General features: G+C 42.1%; 1 long non-coding RNA gene across 1 annotated transcript; it reads left to right on the top strand.

Moving 5' to 3' along the window:
- The first annotated feature begins 18,027 nt into the window (after positions 1-18,027).
- Positions 18,028-20,734, top strand: LOC122459226. Its single transcript, XR_006279763.1, has 3 exons — positions 18,028-18,411; positions 20,271-20,414; positions 20,651-20,734. It is a non-coding gene; the product is annotated as an uncharacterized LOC122459226 (long non-coding RNA).
- Positions 20,735-21,281: the final 547 nt, after the last annotated feature.

Below are 21,281 nucleotides of genomic sequence, written 5' to 3' on the forward strand. Positions count from 1 at the left end.
GCATGACTTGCCCATGGTGAATCCATGTTCACTGTTCCTGATCACCTTCTTTTCCTCCAAGTGCTTCAAAATGGATTCCTTAAGGACCTGCTGCATGATTTTTCCAGGGACTGAGGTGAGGCTGACCGGTCTGTAGGTCCACAGATTCTCCTTCTTCCCTTTTTAAAAGATGGGCACTATATTTACCTTTTTCCAGTTGTCCGGGACCTCCCCTGATCGCCACAAGTTTTCAAAGACAATGGCCAATGGCTTTGCAATCACATCAGCCAACTCCCTCAGCACCTTTGGATGCATTAGATCCAGACCCATAGACTTGTGCATATCCAGCTTTTCTAAATAGTCTTTAACCTGTTCTTTCACTACTGAGGGCTACTCACCTCCTCCCTAACTTTGCTGCCTAGTGCAGCAGTCTGGGAGCTGACCTTGTCTGTGAAGACTGAGGCAAAAAAAGCATTGAGTATTTCAGCTTTTTCCACATCATCTGTCACTAGGTTGCCTCCCTCGTTCATTAAGGGTCCCACACTTTCCCTGACCACCTTCCTGTTAACATACCTGTAGAAACCCTTCTTGTTACCCTTCACATCCCTTGCTAGCTGCAACTCCAATTGTGCTTTGGCCTTTCTGATTGCACCGTTGCATGCAACCCGGTAGTACAGAATAGCTAACAGAGCTTAGATGAAGCATGTGACAGTTGGAGCTAAAGCATTCATAGTGATGTTATAGCACATAGACTGCCACAGACTTGTGACAAAATTTTATGACTTCTAGAACACGCTGCAAGGGACACTTTCCCCCTAAAAAAGAAAAAAGGAGTACTTGTGGCACCTTAGAGACTAACAAATTTATTTGAGCATAAGATTTCGTGAGCTACAGCTCACTTCATTGGATGCATTCCGATGAAATGAGCTGTAGCTCACGAAATTTTATGCTCAAATAAATTTGTTAGCCTCTAAGGTGCCACAAGTACTCCTTTTTTCTTTTTGCGTATGCAGACTAACACGGCTGCTACTCTTTTCCCCCTAAAGCTTCTCCACTATAAGCGGAAGGGTTAAAAAGGATAATGGCCTGGTTTTCAGAAGGGGTGTCCACCTACATCTGTAACTGAAGCAACGGGAGCTGCTGTGCCCAGCACCTCTTAAAACCAGGCACACACATACCCCAAGTAAAGTAAAGCTTCCTAGAATCTCTGAAAAGCAGAGAAAACCATGACATTCACTCAGGATGTTGTTGTGCAGAAATAAATAGCTTGTGTAATCCTAAAATATCAGGGTTGGAAGGGACCTCAGGTGGTCATCTAGTCCAACCCCTTGCTCAAAGCAGGACCAATCCCTATCTAATGCATAGATACTACATTGATGGATGCTGTGGAAATTTCTAGTATACGCAGGTTGGTAAGTTTCAGAACTTGGCATCTTTTTAGACCTTGAGCCCAGCTGAATGTAGAAGTCCAGGTTTTGTCCCTTGTCAGAAATAGTTATTTTCATCTTTGGAGAATTCAAAAGTTGCCCTCTTTTCTTCCAGTTGTATACTCTGCCACTGTGATCCTCTCCTTTGGTGTCTTAGGCTGGGCTACTGTAATGTGCTTTAGTCCTTCTTACCCTTGAGAACTATTCATAGGTTGCAGCTGATGCAGAAAATAAAATCACAGCTGTTCAAAGAAACTTGCTCTGAGACCTGGTGATGCTAATGCTCTTTGATCAGCATGGGATGCCTACAGTCTAGACAGTTAAAGGTTTAACTAATATGACCAGTACATCTGAGGGCCTTTCTGTTGGGTTTGGTGCTATTTATCATCCCTTGTTTATAATCCAAACTTAGATTCATATCCGGATTTTACAATGGCCACGGTCTTTACTAATGGGGTCTACGAAATTGGACAACCAGTGGGACTCTGGTCTGACAGCCACTGACATTTGGAGAGTTCGAAATCATGTTCTGGATTTTGTGTCCAGAGCTAGTCTCTAATTTATAATGAATATTAAACTCAGCACACTGCAGTAACAATATATTTTTGTTTATTTAGTTATTTAAGAGTTGGGCCTGAACTGGAACATTGGATCTGATCCCTTCTTCCTCTATATCACAAACTGTAGGCAAGTTTGACAGGTTTCAGAGTAGCAGCCGTGTTAGTCTGTATTCGCAAAAAGAAAAGGAGTACTTGTGGCACCTTAGAGACTAACAAATTTATTAGAGCATAAGCTTTCGCGATGAAGTGAGCTGTAGCTCACGAAAGCTTATGCTCTAATAAATTTGTTAGTCTCTAAGGTGCCACAAGTACTCCTTTTCTTTTTGTAGGCAAGTTTGGTTCTGGATTTGGATCCTGAAATTTCAAGGTGTGAACTTTTCTTTTTAACTGGCTGAATCAGAACAACTGAACCTTGGAAAAGTTTGAATTCAGAGCTGATTTCAGATATGACCCTCACAACACAGATTCATCTATAATTACTTTATAATGTGCTACATGGCATATAGCTTTTGAGCACCTTGTACTGTAAGGTATTGATAATCAGCACTGCAAGCATACACAGTACTTCTGAGGCCAAATTCACTGAGTTTCAAGGGCTGGAGTGATGTTTAAGGGTATGGCTACACTCCAGTCAGAGAATGACTGCAGCAGATATAGACATGTAGACACAAGTTAGCCACTTGAGTACATACCCAGGAACGCACGTGGGCTTATACCGATTATCTAGCTGCCTGTGCTGTCGCAACTTCACTATATAGTTATTTCAGCCTAGCTAGATCAAAGTTAGCTCCTTAATGTCTACACATGCTGCAGTCACACCCCTTGTTACAGTAGACATACCCAAAGTGGGAAGAACTTAGGACAGATTCTCAGGGCGCTTCCCATAGGGATAAATGACTCCCTTGAAAAAATGCCCCTCCCTATTTTAATAATAGAGATGACATTTTTGGAGGAATTCATAACAATTTTTTTCTGTTGCTTTTCCTTGCTTAGAGTGTGAACAATTAGTTTAAACATCATCAATACAGGATGCATTTCTACAATTCCAATATTCCAGTCTTCCTCTGTATGTTAAATAACATCAGCTGTTTAGAAGCATTAAAGTAATATGGGCTGGATTATGCTTAGCCTTGTGCAGGGAAGTGTGGTAGTAGGGAGTTAGGCTCAAGGAGCCTTTACCCAGTCATGCTTTCCTCAACTCAAGGAGCAGCCATATTTACAGTCCTGTGCTCAAAGAGTGCCATATTACTCTGTACTATTGCAGTCAGAGGCAGAAATCACTCCAAGGTACCCACTTCTTCTCCATCTTCACACCGTTCATGGAGCTGGTAGACCACAGAGGGGGACAGACATCGCCCAGAGTAGGGGAGAACCCTCCAAAGGAATGTTGCAGCTTGCAATATCTCTATCTTGTTGGTACAAGAAAAATTGGATATAAACTTGCCATGACCAAATTCAGGCTGGATATTAGAAGGTTTCTAACCATTACAGGGGTGGGGTTCTGGAAGACCCTCCCATTAAGAGTTGTAAGGGCGAATAACTTAATTAGTTGTAAGACTATTTAAAGCTGGACAATTTTATGAGTGTGATTTTTATGATGGGGTTGATTGTGATGTAGGGGTCAGGATTCAGCGGCCCTGGGGTTCACTGCTGCTTTATATCTTATGTTCCTAAATCTCATGCTTCAGGCTTACAATGGGCCACCTGCAGGGGTCAGGAAGAGATCCCCCCACCCCCCAAGACTCGTGCCCCATCCAAACTCCCGTCCCCTGACAGCCTCTCTGGGACTCCTGCCTCATCCGCACCCTCACCTGCTCCCTGTCCCCTGATCGCCCCTGGACCACTCGCTTCTGACTGCCCCCAGCCGCCCCATCCAACCCCTCCTCTCATTCCTGACTGCCTCCCTGGGATGACTGCCCCCATTCAACCTCCCTGTTCCCCGCCCTCTGACCACTCTGACCCTATCCACACCCCCGCCCCCTGACCACCACCCCAAACTCTCCTGCTCTCTATCCAATCCTCCCCACTCTGCTCCCTGCCCCCTTACCACACTGCCCAGAGCACCAGGACAGGCAGTCGTGCTGCCCGGCTGGAGCCAGCCACACCACCGCACAGCACAGAGCACAGGGTCAGGCCGCGGCTCTGCACCTGCACTGCCCGGCAAGAGCTCGCAGCCCTGCTGGTGGCACAGTGAGCTGAGGCTGCGGGGGAGGGGGAACAGCAGGGGAGGGGATAGGAGCTAGCTTCCCAGACCAGGAGCTCAGGGGCCGGGCAGGAGGGTCCCATGGGCCATAGTTTGCCCACCTCTGGACTAGATAATCTGGTGGTCCCTGCTGGCCTTGTGTGGTTCCTAGCACTGCGGTATCTGCACCCCTCCACATTCATGAGCAGGGGCAGGAAAATGTTTCTTTATACACTGTTCCTCCTGGAGGTTCCTGGGGGCAAGGACATCACCACACTGCCCCTAAGGAAGACATGAATTCAAATAACACATCGTTCGCCAGTGTTAAAAACCTCTCCCTGCAGACAGCCTTAACCAGAACTTGGTGTCTCGATGGGAAGAAAGGATGGACCAGTGGTTAGGGTGCTAGCCTGGGAGTTGAAACATGGGTTCAATCCACTGCTGGGCCACAGACTTCCTGTGTGAGCTTAGGCAAGTCACTTAATCTCTCTGTGCCTCAGTTCCACATCTATAAAATGGGAATAAGAGCACTTCCCTACCTCACAGGAGTGTTGTGAGAATACACACATTAAAGGTTGTGACGTGCTCAAATACTATGGTGGTGGGGAGCTATATCACTATCCAAGATAGATTTATTGCTTTTATATACTAGAAATAGAATGAACAGATGAGTCTGGATACTTTCACACTTGAACAGACATCTAGTAGGAAGGTATTTTTACCTTTCTTAGCCTGCCACTATGCCAGAAGGCCTTGCTGTCTAGGGATCTCTTTTCCCAAAAGGATTGTTTGAAGGAGCAACATTGCTCCATCAGACAATACAGACTGGATGGCTTTCAGTCACAGTCTATGGAAACAGTCCTTAACTGAGGCAGTGATTTTTGAAATGATGGATGCTGGCAACTGGGTATTAACAGGGCATGGTTAGGTCTTCTGTACTTTCCTAGATTAACCCATTTCTGAATACCATATCGCTGTTGCCATGCACAGAGCATCTTGCATCTCATTGAAACTGTCCCGTCAAATCAGTAAAATTATTTAAATACAGTATTTTATTAATTTATGGTATGAAATATTTTAGAGCAAATTCCTTTGATGTATGATATTCTAATCATATCCACAGGGCATTAGCAGGCACAAGGCACATCTGAGTGTCTCTAATTCCCTAGTGGTGTGATTATATCGCATAATATTCACAACCCCCCGGAGCTTCTTTACTGGTATAAATAAATCAATTATTTAAGTCAAATGCTTTGATCATTAGAAGCTGCCAGTGAGTGCAAGAGTGCAGTGCTGTGCAATTCACAGGGAATGATTTTGCCTCGCAGAATGCTGAATGGCCAGTCTGAGCACTAGCAGCACTTCATTTCAATCTGCTTTAAAAATTAGATTGGAAGTCAGTTTCTAATACTTCACCCTGGACAGCGAGGCAGAGAGAACCTCTACATGGGTGGAATTGAGATATTGCTTCCAACAGATCCTTTTATCGTTAAACACTGCAGTCATAGGATAAATATGGGCTACTGTTCATATTAACTAATAGCTATTAGAAACTGATGCAGGGATTCCTGCGAATGCACCATGAACCTGATTCACACACACTGTACCATATTAACTATTATTTGCACATATGGGTGGAAAGGAATTTTGAGTCACTTGGGATATATCGCAAATTAGCATTTTATATCATATTAATAAAGTACTAATTGCTCCTGGCAACCTTTTTTTGTGAAAATTGAATGGGTCCTATTTGAGTTGTCATGGAACTGCTGTATTACCTTGCAGCACTTTCCTTAAGAAGAGGCAGCACAGAGTTCATCAAGGAAAAATGTTGCTAATTGTGAGATAATTAGTCATGAAAATAATATTGTTTAAAGTGGAGCAGCAATGCTGTAGTTTCTATTGTATTAGTCTTTTTAATTCATTTTTTATTAATACTTTTGCTTTTGGGCATTTTACAAATACAACCCTCTTTTCCAATAATTCCTTCTCCCTACCTCTGTTTACCAGGGTGTGTTTTTTCCCCTTAACCTAACTCAAAACAAAATAATGGGATGTCTTTATTATGCTGGTGCAGGCCATTTACCTGTAAGGTGAATAGAAACTTTGAAAGAGCAAAATAGATAAATATGTCTAAGATGTTAGATTTACAGGTTGTTTGGTGCCCATAGACCTAATTCAACAGCCATGGTGTCTAAAATAAATGTTATGAATTTTTGGAGACATTATAGCTAAAAAAAATCCTTGTCTAAATTTGATCAAAGTTCTCAGGACAGGGAAACTCTACATAGGAATGAGAGGTAGCATATGAAATTTCAAGGGGATTAGTTTTTTGTGGGAAGGAGGGAGATGAAGAAAGACCAGGCTGAAAATTGAATGCTAGTTTTGACATTAACTATGGGTTCTTTGCATTGGAAAGCAAACACTTATTTTTCTCTTGTCACCTAAGAGAGCCCTGCAACAAACTGCATGGATCTGCACTAGAGTCTTCAAATGTATGCCACACTGTAAAAGACTCAAAGCCACATCCCTAAGTAGAAAATGGGTCAGCATGCCCTCTGGCACAGTCAGGTCATCCAGTTTTAGGGTCTGAGACTCATATTTTTTTCAGTGCAGTGTTAGATATGGGCAGATTGCAAGTTGCATCCCAGGGCGATATGACTTGCAATCTATGTTAAGAAACATGTTGTTTTAGGTTGGGAAATAGATTGGGCAATATGTTGGGCACACGTAGAAATGCATGTTCAAATGTCTGTTCCTTTATCTTGGCTAGATGACCTTTGCGGTCCCTTCTAACCCTATGATTCTGTGTGTTCAGAAATTAGTATTTTTAAAGCCATTGATCTGATGGACAGGTTGATATTGATTGGTTTTCTATATATATCCACACCTTTATCAAAGACTCTGCATTCTCATCAGAAGAAATTGCATAAAGAAACTGCTTGTGCAGATTCTTAAGAATGTAGCCTCCTCAAGTATGTTTGCAGGGGAAGGTGATCGGGACTTGTACCTCAAATACACATACCGAATACTGTGTCCAGCTGTGCAAACTATTGTAAGAATGAAACAATGCAGCAGCCAAAAACCTCATGGTTTAGACCTACATGTGCTAACAAATAAGTAAACAGGTGTATTGATCAGACCTAAAGACTAGATAGAGACACCTGCAAATTGCTTTGTTCTGCCTTGTATATGCTCCAGGCTTATTTAATGTGAAAAATGTTGATTGTCTGGATCTGGGCCATATCCTGTCCGCCAAGGTACCAAACCAGAAATACCTGATTTTGATGCTACTTGCATCTTTTTATCAAGTCTGAAACAAATGATTCATGGAGGGAGCTGGGCAAAACTAGCTTTGTGACATCAGCAGGTGCACCTGATTTATCCCTTCATAAAACATCTTCTACCTCACTACTACTATCAGTGTGAAGGGAAATCTTTTCTCTTCTTGCCAAAATTTTTTTTTTAAGTGTAGCTTTCATTCCTTGGAATTCTACCCTGGGCTTTCTTTCCTAGCCACACTAGTGGCTAGTTGTTTCTACTTAATCTAACAAGCCACCCATTGAGGTTATGAACTTCTCCATCATCAGTAAAGTTTCTGTTCATATACAAAGTACCATATCATGGATGGGCAGGATTACAGTGTAAAATGTGGGGGCAGGGTCGAAGTACATAACGGGATTGGTTGTAACAGATGTGAAGCACACACACTACTATTTACTGTGAATGTGAGTATAGTGAGGCTGGGGGAGGAGGCAGGGAAACGTGGTGAGGTGGGAACTTCGGAAGTGTAGGAGTTTTTGTGTTTTAAATAGAAGCTGAGGTTAGGTGATAGGAGATTGTAAACTGCCTAAGGAGATCAAGCAGCAAAGCTGTGGCAAAGGGATATGGAAAGCAAGTACCCCAGCTTTCTCCATTACTGACAGGTGGGATTGCATTGTTTACACTATTCTGATAGTCCAAACTGACCCTGCAGAGGAGCTCAGCAGAAAGAGGAACTCCTTCTGGTAAATGAGGAAGGCTTCCTTTTGCCTCTAAAGCCACTTCCTGTTACATGACTTCTTTCTTTCTTTCTTTCTTTCTTTCTTTCTTTCTTTCTTTCTTTCTTTCTTTCTTTCTTTCTTTCTTTCTTTCTTTCTTTCTTTCTTTCTTTCTTTCTTTCAGGAACTGCTTGCAGGCATGCCTATAAGGCATAGGGGTTACTAGTGGGATTTGGAACTTTCTCAGCTCTAAGCTAAACATCTAGCTTGGTAGTTACCAAAACTGGTTACCAAGTGACAGCTGTTCGGTGGCCTGTGAGAAATGAGTTTGGTCTCAGGGTAGTTCCCAGTGGAGAGTTGTTTATGTCAAAAAAATCCCCACCACAGAAGACACTAGCTGGTACAGTTAGCCATCTCAGCGGAAAGAGCAAGGCTTTGGATGGGCTTGCAGCCAGAACGTGTCTCTTTGCCCTGGAGGTGAGGATTGGAGCACACGGTTTTGGAGCAGCATGAGGAAGTTTTTGCTGCTGCTGGTGGTGGTGGTGCACCTATTCTATGGTTAAAGAGAAAACTTTCTTCCAAGGGGGTGTGGGCCAGGCACTTTTCAAACGTGCAAAATCAGTGTGAATAATATTAAAAGTTAATAGATTGAAATCTGAAGCATAGCTCGTGTGAAATCAGGTAGAGAGACACCTCCCTAAGAGAACTTGCCTGCCTAAAATGTTGCTTTAAAAGAATCCATGTTTATTGATGTTAATTTGTCCTGGGTGGAGCAGGAGGAACTGGTTACTGAAATAGTTCCTAAAGGTTCAGGTAGTTGTAATGTCTGAGAGCAGAATAAAAGGAAAACAATTTACATAAGATTTGCCATACTGGAAAAGACCAACAGCCCAGGCCATCTAATCTCACATGCTGTCCCTGACAGTGTCCTGTCATGGATGAAACAGAAAAAGGTGTAAAAACCTTGCAGAAAGGGCCAAACTGACACTAGTCTGAAAGATGGGGAAGCTGCCCTCAATCAGAATTCTTCCAGGGATTCCTAATTTAGAGTAGCCCCTCTGCCTTACCCCAGAATGCAGGCTGTAGCTTAACACTACGTCCTGATTGAGATCTATTTGGGGCAAAGGGTATTGTATTCTGGATCTTGAACTATGTGGCTGACTTTTTCAGTGTGTATAGTGAACACCTGTATGGCATTCCTGGGCTACAAGCAGAAATTAATCCTGCCTTAAATTAGCAGCCCCCCAGACAACACCAAAAGGTGCTGTGTATGGTCCCAAGCAGCCAATGCATAAGGAAGCTTTGAAATTTGACTTGTGTGCATGTGTCATTTTTCCTGGTTGCGACAGAGTGGAGAATGCCTAAGAGAAATCATACTCAGTATAGCTTGACATTTTTGAGAACTATGAAATTACTGACAAATATGATAAATTGAAATTTAGGAACGGAAACATACAAAACCAACGCGGCCAACATCCCCAAAGGGTGACCAGGCTATTAACCTGAGGTGAACTTATTCTGACCAAAGTGTGTGCAAAGAGATGCATGTATGCAGGATCAAAGGAGTTTATGGAAGGCCAAGAAGTACATGAGACGAAACTGAAAATATTAGATTAGATTGCTGATCTCGAGAGTAGCTTTTATTAGCAATTGTGTATAATGGTTATTGTGTTAGAAATTAGAGAAATTAACTCATATCCTAAGTACTGCATCAGAGGAAACATTCTCCCTGAGTGAAATTCACACCAGCACACAGGGCCACTACAAGGTCTATGCACTGCTTAAATCCCATGTAAGACCTCAAAATAAAGCTTAAGTGGGACTTAAGTGATGCATAATACAAGGGTGAATTTCAACTCTCAGACTAATGTAACATATGGTTCCATGGCTGTTATGGTAATGTAGGTTCTAAACACATCAACTGGAAAGTATAATCAACAGGCTTCCTGACTTGTGGGTTCTCTTATACCACAGAACTGAAGCTCTGAGAGGCTAATTGAGAGGCTCTGAGAAACTGACCCTATCAGATGATTTTTAAAGTTGAGTGTTTTATTCTCTGATTTATTTTCTATGATTCACATGTTTTGGTCTATCTTGGCAAGGTTGGGTACAGTCTGACACTGAGGTATGATTTCCACCATTTGCTTTTTTTAATTTATCTTCTGATAAACTTTGTTTTATTCATGATAACTTTGGTCTTAAACAGTTTCTGGGCAATTCATTTGTGGTCCATTCTCAAAGGCAAGCAAAAAAATAAATAAATCATCTGTCTTCTGGGCAAAGGGGAAAAATTGGTGTATGATGGAGGAGAGGGCAGGTACTTGATCAAAGGCACAGGGCCAAGAGGTTTTACTTAGTGGATGGCTGGGTTCAATAAGTGGCTTCTAACGGTAATGAGAGTATGGGACTGAAGGTAACACTCCCCTTTCATGGAAGTGTGAATAGAAAAATAGGTTTAAGAATAAAACTAGTGAACATTCTCCAGTCAGAGAAAAAAATCCTTGATCGATGTATTAAAATAAAAAGTGAATTGGTTATGCAGCTGAATCCATGTTCCTAGATCTGTTTTTAACAGACAACACCCACCTTTCAATCACACTGTGACATCTGTAACAAGTTTGCACACCTCTTGCTAAATATTTTCCTGTTTGTGGAAGAATGGTGAAATGGTTTCATAAGAACTCAGGCCATTTGTTTGACAGCTCTTCCCATATTTAATTGTCTGTCTTCACTGATAAGGAATGAGTACGTAACCTGGAGTGTAACCACCAGAGGGGAAAAACCGGAAGCTTAGTAGAATATCAGCTTGCACATAAGGTCTTTTCAGAAGAACTTGCCTTTTGTTTTTTGGGGAACCCTGAACTTATCACCCTTCTGCCCTTCCTCTTGCTACCCCACATGCATTTTGAGGGGTGAACCACTACAGATGTTCTCAGAGACTGTCTCCCCTTTTACTTATTGATGTTGCTTTTAAGAGGCCCTATCATAAACATTCTTAAATGACAACACAGTGGGTATTGCTCATAGCATGTTTTCTAAAGATCTTCGTATCAGTGAAGGAATTTGCTTTCTTACTGAGACTTTCATAGCTTGGCTGGCGAGTAATAGGGCCCAGACCCTGCATCACTGAAGGCCATTGGAGTTTTGCCATTGGCCTCAATGGGATCAGAATCATTCTTTTGGGGGAGACAGAGTGTATATCTCCCCCAAAATATTAGTCTTGCTGCAGAGATTGGTCGTGGCTTGTGAGCAATGGCCCAGATCCTCAAAGGAATGTAGGTACCTAACTGCCATTGATTTCCAAGAGAGTGAATCTCAATGGGAGTTAGGCGCCTACATTCCTTTGAGGATCTGGGTCAATATGCTGAGTCTCATTCAAAGACTGTCACATTGTGAAGAAATGTTTGAAACCATTTTGAAAACTTCAGTGTGTTTGAGATGTTTGTGGCATACGTCACCCTTTTTACAGTTTCTACATCATCAAAAATGCTCCCTCTTTCCTAGAAAGCTAGAACCAAGTGCAGAGCCTTTGCTCTACAACTGAATACATGCCATCATTTCAGGGATAGTTTTACACTATAATTTTTCCACATTTCTTAATGGGGTGCATTGGAACATGGGTCTGGTCTGGAATGCCTTGGGGAGTTATACTTGTACAATCTTCTTTTGCCCTGCTCATTTTTTGCTCTGTGTGTAATCTGCCTTTTCCAACCATGTGACTGTAAATGTTGCATTTTTTAAATTTAGGGTTGATATCTCTGTGTTGAACTAAACCACAACAGTTAAAATCACAAGGCAAAAGGAAGGTGATTTAGGCAATATCTTAGGCAGAACTTCACAAACCTTTCTGCAGCAAAAGTACCATGGAATCCAGGGGAGAAGCTAAAGGCAAAGGTGGTTCCCACTGGAGAAGGGAGTATAAGTTAGCAGGTCTGGAGAATAACATGTGTGAAAGAACTGATGGGCTTATAACACCAGTAATGATATCAGGTGCTATGGCCACCAAATTGATCCCCTCCTACTCTTGTGCATCTCCTGTAGCATCATGTCTCACCCCCCAGGCCACTGTCTAACAATTAGGGCATCTGTTGGTTTGACAAAATGTAGGTATGTTTGCCAACACTTCCCCACACTTACATTTTGCCAGCTGACAAGCAATAACCCAAGATAAAGGGTTAAATTCAGAGGTGCATATAAATAGGGCTGATTCTTATTTATGCTAAGACTCTTTTACGCTACTCTGGCGATGTAAAAACACCTTTAAACTGACCGCAAGCTACATTAACCCCTCCCCCCATTAATTTAACATACATCTTATTTACTTTTTGTAGGGTTTGCTATGTTACTCATTACTCTAGTATCTGAACGCTTCAGATATATTCATTTATCCAGGCAATGTCCCTGTGAGGAAGGAAGTATGATTATCTCCATTTTATAGACGTGATACAATTGTAGAAATGTAGGTCTGGAAATGACCTCAAGAAGTCAAGTGCAGCTCCCTGCACTGGGGCAGGACCAAGTAAACCTAGACCATCCCTGACAGGTGTTACATCCAACCTGTTCTTCCAATGACGGGGATTCCACAACCTCACTTGGAAGCCAATTCCAGAGTTTAACTGCCCTTATAGGGGAAAGTTTTTTCTTAATATCTAACCTACATATTCCTTCCCTTGCTGTAGATTAAGCTCATTACTTCTTGTCCTACCTTCAGCTGACATGGAGAACAATTGATCACGGTCCTCTTTAAACAGCCCTTAACAAATCTGAAGACTGTTAACAATAAGGCTACGATTATGTCACAGAAGTCACAGAATCCAGGACTTCCATTGACCTCCATGACATTTTCTGTCCTGGGGCTAGAGTTCCCAGCCAGGCCCACCCTTGCAGCTCCCAGCCTCCAACATGGTGGGGGGACCCCGCAGCTCGCCAGCTGTGGCGGGCAGACCCTGCAGCTGCCCAGCCTTGGTGGGATGGGGGCGGGTGGGCCGGAGGACCCTGCACAGCTCCCCAGCCACAGGGGCTGGCACTGTATTGGTGAGGGACCCGGAGCCCCATCAGCAGTGGGTGCTGAACCCACTTACCCCTTTTGTCACGGATATTTTTAATGAAAGTCAGGGACAGGTCACAGGCTGCCGTGAATTTTTGTTTATTTCCTGTGACCTGTGCACAACTTTTACTAAAAATATCTGTGACAAAAACTTAGCCTTAGTTATCACGTCCCCCTCAGTCTTTTTTTTCTTCTCATGACTAAACATGGCCATTTTTTAAAACCTTTTCTCAAAGCTGAGGTTTTGTAAACCTTTTATCATTTGAAGCTGAGGCAAAAAGAATGTGTATAACTTGCCCAGCATCACGCAGGAAAGCTATGGTAGAACAGAACTCAGATATTTCAAGGCCTGGTTTAGTGTCTTCCCTACCACAAGACCATCCTTTCTCACCTTTTTTCTAGCTCCTCAGCATGTAAATGACACCAACTTACACTCAACCCTGGGTGAGTGGTTGAAAGTAGGTTTGAGGGAACCTAATTTAGAATAAGAGATTCTCACTTATATCACCTTACATAACATCTCTGAAAGAGTTGGTATTCATGATTTCTATCCTATTCAAAATCACCTGATCATCAGTTCCAAATGAACGTCCATGTTTGCTCTTGTTTTTCCAAATAAAAGCATTGAAACAACTTCTGTGCCATGTTTACTAAGCACATGGTAGGTGGGGAGGGAATCCCAAAAGAATCAGATCACAGATGTTAAAACCTGCACCTGCAATGGAAGCCTGGAAGCAGATGTGGGTGGGTCTGACTGATTGTGATTAAAGTTTTCCAAAGCAAAGCCCGATTTTGCTGGGTAGGTTTCCTCTCTGAAAGTATGGAGGGATCCCTCCTGCCTGTGTTCAGTCCAAAGTTTTGGATGGCAGGAAGATTTTCCTTCAATGCGTTCATAATATATAGAGGAGGGAGATAGACTGTTTATATCTTAAGGTTTCACTGTTAACAAAAGGGACTGCTTTTAGATATATTTTTGTTTATGTTGTTGCCAGCCTGCACCCACCTTGAGAGAGTCAGAAAGCATTCTGTGGTATTTATTTCTAATGTAAACATCATAAGCAAGCTGACTAGTATGGTATTTTCAGTGGCAATACAGTATTTCTACTGGACAAAATGCAAGAATGTTTTATCTCATGGAATTTCCCACTCCAGAATGGAACTGTTTTTCACCCTGCTCAAGCTGCCTCAGCTCCAAATATGGATTTAGCAAGTAGTACCAAAAATACCCATCAGGACCAAAAAACACAGCTATTATGGCGCCTTCTCAAAACCTTAAAGAGACACGTTAAGATAAAAATCTATTTAAAAAATGCCCTTGCTTGTGTTATTAATAACGCGTTAGAACAATTATCAAATGGAAAGGCTCTTGCACATCTAATTTTGCTTTTCAATGTTTTCTGTTAGTTTGTATGTGCACTTCTCGCAGATTAGAAAACAAGACTAGACTGCTGTGTTTAGTTAGTTTTCAGTTCCTGCATCTCACACATTCAATGTAGACATCCCTTTCACACCACTAGCAGCAGCACATAGGGTGAGGGTAGCTACATGCTGCAATGAAAAACAGGCTTTGTCCATGCTGTGGTGTATAGCTACATGTGGCAGTGAAAGGCTCTGGCAGGGGTGAGGCAACAGGGAAGGGCTCTGGAAGTAGACAGCTGATGGAGACTTTCACACTGCCTCCCCTTGCCAGAACCTTTTCTCGCTGTCAGAGTCTTTCCAGGGAAGCTGTGGGATACTGCTCTCCTAAAAATAGCAGTGTAGATGGGAGAGTGTGCTCCCTGCTTGGGTGTGTAGAGAGCCGTGCAGGGAACTTACATCAGAACCTTAGGATATCTTTATGCACCTAAGCAGTGCCTCACCATCTACACTGCTGTTTATACCCATGCTAGAGGGGCGTGCAGTATATGCACTCTAAATGCCACCATAAGGAGTGTGCAAGGTAGACATACCCTAATATGACACTGCTATTGTCTTTGGTTTTCCAACATGGCAGGGTGTGGTGGGATCAAGCTATGAAACTGTTTGTTTTGGTTTTGTGAGTATGGCTCCTAAGCATTATTCTTGTTTTGAAGAGTTCAGCAACCATTTTGTTCCTAGGGTTTGTGGCTTGGCAAAATCTTTCACTCTGTGCTCTCTTCTTGCGACATTCCACTTTTTTCTTCTTGCTGTGTTGATCTCTTAATGTAAAAGATATGTTCTGAATAAAAGCATCTATTTGCTCTTTGTTTACTGTTGAAATCCCCAAGCCCTATTTTCACTGACTTTATTAATTATTGAAAGCATTTGCATTCATAGTTGATTCTGAAAAAAAATTATTTATAAATCTTAACAAAACTTAAACTTAGGTCTTTAGCTATATGTTATTTAAAGATCTAACTTACATGCTGCTTTATTGTTATGCAGTGAGGGGGAGAGAGAGAGAACTGTGAAGAGGTGATATGCAATGGTGCAATGTCAAATCCTAAGAGAGAAAATATTCCCTACACTACATAATAAAGGGGTAATTCTAATGACTGGCTCCCATGACAAAATAAACCTCAGAAGGGCTGTTTCTGTCACCAGAACACTGAGATAGAGTTATAGCCTTTATTTATATGCATTTTGACAGCTCATCCTCCATAAGAATCATAGGACTGGAAGGGACCTCAAGCGGTCTTCTAGTCCAGTCCCCTGCATTCAAGGCAGGACTAAGTATTATCTAGACCATCCCTGACGTGTGTTTGTCTAACCTGCTCTTAAAAATCTCCAATGACAGAGATTTCACAACCTCCCTAGGCAATTTATTCCAGTGCTTAACCACCCTGACAGGAAGTTTTTCCTAATATCTAACCTAAACATCTTTGCTGCAATTTAAGCCCATTGCTTTTTGTCCTATCCTCAATGGTTAATGAGAACAATTTTTCTCCCTCCTTCTTGTAACAACCTTTTGTGTACTTGAAAACTGTTACCATGTCTCCCATCAGTCTTCTCTTCTGCAGGCTAAACAAACCCAATTTTTTTCAATTTTTCCTCATAGGTCATATTTTCTAAACCTTTAATAAATTTTGTTGCTATCCTCTGGACTTTCAGGAAAGATGTGGACAAATTGGAGAAATATGGTGCCCAGAACTGAACACAATACTACAGTTGAGGCCTTATCAGTGTGATAAGGTTAAAAATAATACCAGCAAAATGGTCTTACTGCTATTCGGTGAGGCAATGGGAGATAAAAACTAAAAAAAAATCACTGTCCATGTTGCTGGATTATCTCTTCGAGCCATGTTTCTTTCCTCTTTTGTGAAAATCTGAATGCACCGCCTTGCTGTTCACAGGTTTCTGAGAATGGATTTTGAAACTGAGCTTTGTGTTTGGTCTAGGTGAATAATCGAGTGTGGGCAGGTTACCTATTAAAAAATGTTGGACACCCTGATTATCCATCCTGAGTGGCTTACCCTCAGTCCAGAGTGGTGGGCAGACCTGTAAGGCTTCAGACCCTGCCAGCCAATTATGGCCAAGCTTTCTGGCTGACTATCTTTTGGTTGCCCTAAGATGCTACTGGCAGGGTGGGACAAAAAACCCCTTCAGAAGGAATTTTGAATGGTGCTGGGGCCCCTCTTGACTTTGCTCTCCTCCCAGGGTGGTTGCAGTTGGTTGTGTAACTTATTGAAACTTGTGTGATGTTTGCTATATCTAATGCTATATTATCCCCTTGATAGTGCAGCTGGTGCTATTCTAACTCTCTTTATGAGGTTAGAGTGCTGGTGGGTTTATAACTCAAGCCAGTGAGCTAGGGCTTTGGTAGGCTGTATGGCTAAGGTGGTCAAGGGCCTGGCAGTAGGAACTTTGGTAAGAAAAGCGTTACTTATCCCTAGTTGCAATATGCTGTTTTTTACAGTCCCTAGTGTCCTAGACAGACAAATATAGTTGTTCAAGGGTATGCTCTGTGTGTCTGTCTTCTCTAGATTGTAAACTCTTGGGGACAGAGCTGAAATTGTGAGGGGGCGGGTAAGTGACACATTTTCCAAAACACAAGGAGCAAATTGGGTGGTGGGCCAATATGGGTAGTGGATGAACTGGGAGAGTTCAAAGCTGTGAAGATGTTATGGTGTCTTGATTCAAGAGAGCTGTCATTCTCTAGGGAAATAGTGCTTCATAACAAAAGTAATACACTAATGGGCAAGGCTTAACTCTGCAGCACGAACTCAGGCAAAGTTCTCCTTGACTCCAAAGGGAGTTTTGCTTCAGTAATCACTTCAAGATCAGGAAGAATACTTACAGGGATGGGAGGAGCATGCGGAAAGTAAAGGTCTACATTGTATTTCCACCAACAGTATTTCCACTTTTTGTTCTATTCAATTATTTGAAAGCTGGTGTTCAAGATCTGATTGTTATGGATAATGTGTTGCTAGCATTACTCTTTTATATGTTCTGATGTGGAGTCAATGGCTGGCTCCAGGCTTCAAAACTTGTTTTAACATGTAATCTTGGGTTTTTTGGGTTTTTTTAAAAGCTCTGTGTAACCAATTTAATAGAGCAGGACATTCAGTGTCAGACTTCTGATTCTAAAATTAGATGTGCAACACCAGTTACGTCTGTAGATGCAGTTTGAGAGACTCTTCTTGTTGTTGTGGAAACATTGATAATAAATTGCACAGCAGACTGATAATTATGGTTTGATTACTCCTTATTGAATACTTAATTGGACGCAGACTCCAAGAGAGAGGGATGCTTTTGTAGAGGTGCTTCCTCTTGGTATTAATGTCAATGGCACCACCCTGATGCCCACAGATATGCTGAAGTGGATAGTTCAGGAGGGGATAGAGTATCATACATTAGATATAGATTTACGTCAGTGGAAGCCCAACCGGGGTATTCTTAGGTGTGTACATTTGCTTAAATATCAATGAAGGCAAATGCCATTATGAATTGCAGCCTCAACCTGTTTCTTATTCCCAGATAGCGGTCATTAATGATCATTGTGTATGTCTCGGGAGTTCTTGCAAAACATTTATTGTAAATACCTTTTATGCTATAAATAATAACATCCACCCTAACTTGTGTTTATGTTTTGTCTTAATCATAGAGGGATGAGATGTTAGGTTTCAATCGGAAAGGATGACATCTAGAGCCATTTGAACTGCATACTGTTTGTATGATCATGTCGAACCAGTGAGTCTGGGACTAAACATCTCTCTCATCAGCCAACTGGTGGAGCACCCAGACCTCACCAAGCATGTTGATGAGGTGGTAGAATGAGGTAAATCAGCTATGCTCACTGTTCACCACTTATCAGAACAAATAGAAGCAGTCCTCAAAAGAGTGCAGAGGACAGTGGCTATAAATAATTGGTGGAAATCTCTGTTTGCTGACTCCACCACGGTTGCTGAATCCTGGCACTTATTGGTACATCCTTCTACGATCTTGTTTTCATTGCGATTTGTTATGTTTTTATTACATTTGTCACATTACAGGTGGGCTCGCAACAATTTCAGGAAGGTAGACAAGAAATCCAGGAGTGCCACCCTACCTGGGTGTCAGCGAGGTCTGTCAGCATGAGATCCCGGTGTTTAAAAGGGAATCCTTGCTGACAAGGAAGGGACTATAGGGGGAAAATTTCTCTTTTGGCATTAATACCCTCATGCCATCTTGAAATTCTGGCAACAGCCACTAGGAATTCATCTTGGCTGCCTTTCTTCCCACTCCTCGGGTATAGTTGTAGCCCATAGGATTACTTTGCTAGCTATTATACCCTATTAATCCAGCCAGCTGTATCAAATAATATGTTTCTCTTTCTGAATTAATCCATTTTATTCTTATATTTTATCTTATTAATTCTGATGAATTTAAGATGTGTTGAGGCATATGATATGTGTTTCCTAATAATTATACATAGAATAAGTTTTGCTGAAATGCAAGAAGCCTACTGGCCAGTATCCAGTAAGATCCGCTAAATAGCTAAAAGTATAATCAGTTAAGAGTAAATTAGCATAAAAGCTGGTAATCTTTGGCACAGATAGGAATGGTCCCTGAACTTTGGGAACCAAAGAGAGAAACTATACACAACACTGAACAGGTTTATCCAGCGTCTGCAACCAGTTGGTAACCGCAGGGTATACCACAAACCTGGAAGTCACCAAGAGAGCCCCGGTTGGCAGTTTTTGGAGTGAGATAATCCTTAGTAATATATAGAGAATAAGTGTCATAATCCACTAACCTAGAGGATAAGGATACCCTAAGAAATGTATGGGTATGGAAATAAGATTTGGGTATAGGAGGTTGGACCTGAATTACATAGTGTCAGGATCCTATAAAATACCTTGTAAGGAAGAGAGCTTTAGTCTATAGAATATAGGAGAACAAAAAAAGGAAAGACCTATCATTCTATCTTCTGTCACGCTATCAGCTCAGCTTGTGTAGTATAGTATAACTACTCAGCATTCCTAACTACTGGGGAAGCTAGCACTATTGTGTTATTGGGCATGCCAGGAGTAAGGCTGGTCCTTCACCTCCTGTTATCGGCTCCTCAAGGAAGGGTGTGAGTATGTTAAGTTAAGGTACTTATAATAGGAAGGTTACCACCAGGAGTTTTGGAATTCTTTTACTGTTTTTCAGTTATAAGTTTCATAGCATTTATTATTCTTTTGTTAATCTCAATAAAGTTTTTATCAATTTGGTATTGTCCTCAGTGTAAGTGTTTCTGTCAAGTACCTCAAAAGTCCTCTCCCGATATAGAACACTCTGAGTTCTTGGACCCTGCAGTCTGAATTGGACAAGAACCTATAAATCTGCTGGTTGGATGTGATCAGTGGTGAGGCATAACAATTAACCCATAAAATTCCCCTCCACCTTTCTACAGAAAAGGCAGGGAACCAAGTAATCATCTGACATGTAATCTACTCAGTAACAGCAGTGCATATAAGGGCTAGCACATGAGAAGGACTGGGCTGCCCATCTGAGTGGCAGAGTGCTGGACCACAGCAGTGTGTTCTACGCAGGAGTTTAGGCCAGAGAATCGTGCTTTGGGGTCATGGGAGGGTTTAACACAATTGCACGCAAGGATGAGCTTCTAGCTCCCACCCTCTCACCTGGATCTTACTTGTACCCATGACGTTGCAGGGAAGGAGAAAGAAGAATTACCAGCATCAAGCAGAGTTATTACCTACCTGTTGTCTGAGGTCCACTCCTCACTCTGCTGAGTCACCTGGTCGGTTCTGGATTCAGTCTGCATCGTGAGGTTCCAGAGGCAAGCTGCAAGAAATGGTAGAGACCTTTTAAGTCCTCCATACCCTTTATGTGGGACCTGTCTTGGGAAGGGAGTAAACCCTTTTTGGTCACAGGCAGTATAGTTATAATGTCACCTTTACCTATGTACCTTGCTTACCTGTGTTGGGATTCCTTTATAGCATATCCTGTTTACTTATGTTGTTTGACTGTTGTTGGTCTAATAAACATACTTGTGTTTTACTCCTACGCTCCCTTGTTGGTTTTTATTTCAGGCAATCTTAAACCCTGATGACAGATGCAGGTAGGGAGACGAATCTCTTGATTGGTCTCCCGCCATCCTGAAACCAGTAAACACTGCCAAGGTAGGTCTCACCTGTTAAACAGGTTCACCATCAACTTCTAGGAATTTAAAGGGGCAGTGCACAGAAAAAAGATATAACATGTTCCTAGCTATATACATCAGACCCTTCACCCCTAGTTAGTGGATGAGAAAATACAGACAAATCATAAGAATAGGGGGCCAGATCTTTATCTTTTGTAAATTGTGAATGTCCTCCCATCTATGGTAAATCCCAGAGATCTTGGTGAATTTGTAGAGGGCTGAGGCTTCATGCAAAGGGGCCTCATGCAAACTTTTTGTCTCTGTGCAGCTCTAATCATGGCCAGTGAGGATGTATGCCTCCAACATAGTGTAAAGTAGAATCCTGTGGGGAGTAAATCCTGAGAGGATCACTAGTAATTCCTGCATGAATTTCCCTGCAGGTTTGTCGGGATCATGCTGTCCAGAACAGCTATTCCCACACCAGGCTCTTTCACTCCAGTTCACAGCCCCAAAACCCCAAGTGTCCAAAATACATGGCATTCACATGGAAAAGCTTCTGCAGAGTTGAAGAATGCTGTTAG

The sequence above is a fragment of the Dermochelys coriacea genome, chromosome 3 (genome assembly GCF_009764565.3).
Source record: "Dermochelys coriacea isolate rDerCor1 chromosome 3, rDerCor1.pri.v4, whole genome shotgun sequence".
Classification (NCBI taxonomy): Eukaryota; Metazoa; Chordata; order Testudines; family Dermochelyidae; genus Dermochelys; species Dermochelys coriacea.